We start from the raw sequence: 859 nt of genomic DNA, 5'->3' as shown, positions 1-859 counted from the left end.
CGGGTGATATGATGATACCATGCCAAGTTTCAACATTTTCAGGATTCATTTTGTAGTGATTTTCAATTTCACGGTCATTTAGCTCTCTAAACAATTAGGTAAATGACCGAAAAACAACAAATGATGTCAGAACATGTTGGAAATTGATGACGTCGCTTTAAATGCTGCATACGGAACACAAAAGAAGTCCGGAGTTCAAATAAGTTTAAAAAACATTGAAGTGGCCATGTAACAGATGAGTTCTCGTCCGAAACCCTGATACTCCGAAAGAGTTTGTCCAGTTTGTACACGAAGTGCGTCCAGTTTTTGCCGTGACCCTCTCTACTCTTTCGCGCTTGCTATGCGGGTGATATGATGATACCATGCCAAGTTTCAACATTTTCAGGATTCATTTTGTAGTGATTTTCAATTTCACGGTCATTTAGCTCTCTAAACAATTAGGTAAATGACCGAAAAACAACAAATGATGTCACAACATGTTGGAAATTGATGACGTCGCTTTAAATGCTGCATACTGAACACAAAAGAAGTCCGGAGTTCAAATAAGTTTAAAAAACATTGAAGTTGCCATGTAACAGATGAGTTTTCGTCCGAAACCCTGATACTCCGAAAGAGTATGTCCAGTTTGTACACGAAGTGCGTCCAGTTTTTGCCGTGACCCTCTCTACTCTTTCGCGCATGCTATGCGGGTGATATGATGATACCATGCCAAGTTTCAACATTTTCAGGATTCATTTTGTAGTGATTTTCAATTTCACGGTCATTTAGCTCTCTAAACAATTAGGTAAATGACCGAAAAACAACAAATGATGTCAGAACATGTTGGAAATTGATGACGTCGCTTTAAATGCTGCATACT

This window comes from Triticum dicoccoides, chromosome 1A (genome assembly GCF_002162155.2).
Source record: "Triticum dicoccoides isolate Atlit2015 ecotype Zavitan chromosome 1A, WEW_v2.0, whole genome shotgun sequence".
NCBI classification, from domain to species: domain Eukaryota; kingdom Viridiplantae; phylum Streptophyta; class Magnoliopsida; order Poales; family Poaceae; genus Triticum; species Triticum dicoccoides.
The sequence above is the reverse complement of the archived record's forward strand: the minus strand, read 5'-3'. Positions refer to the sequence as shown.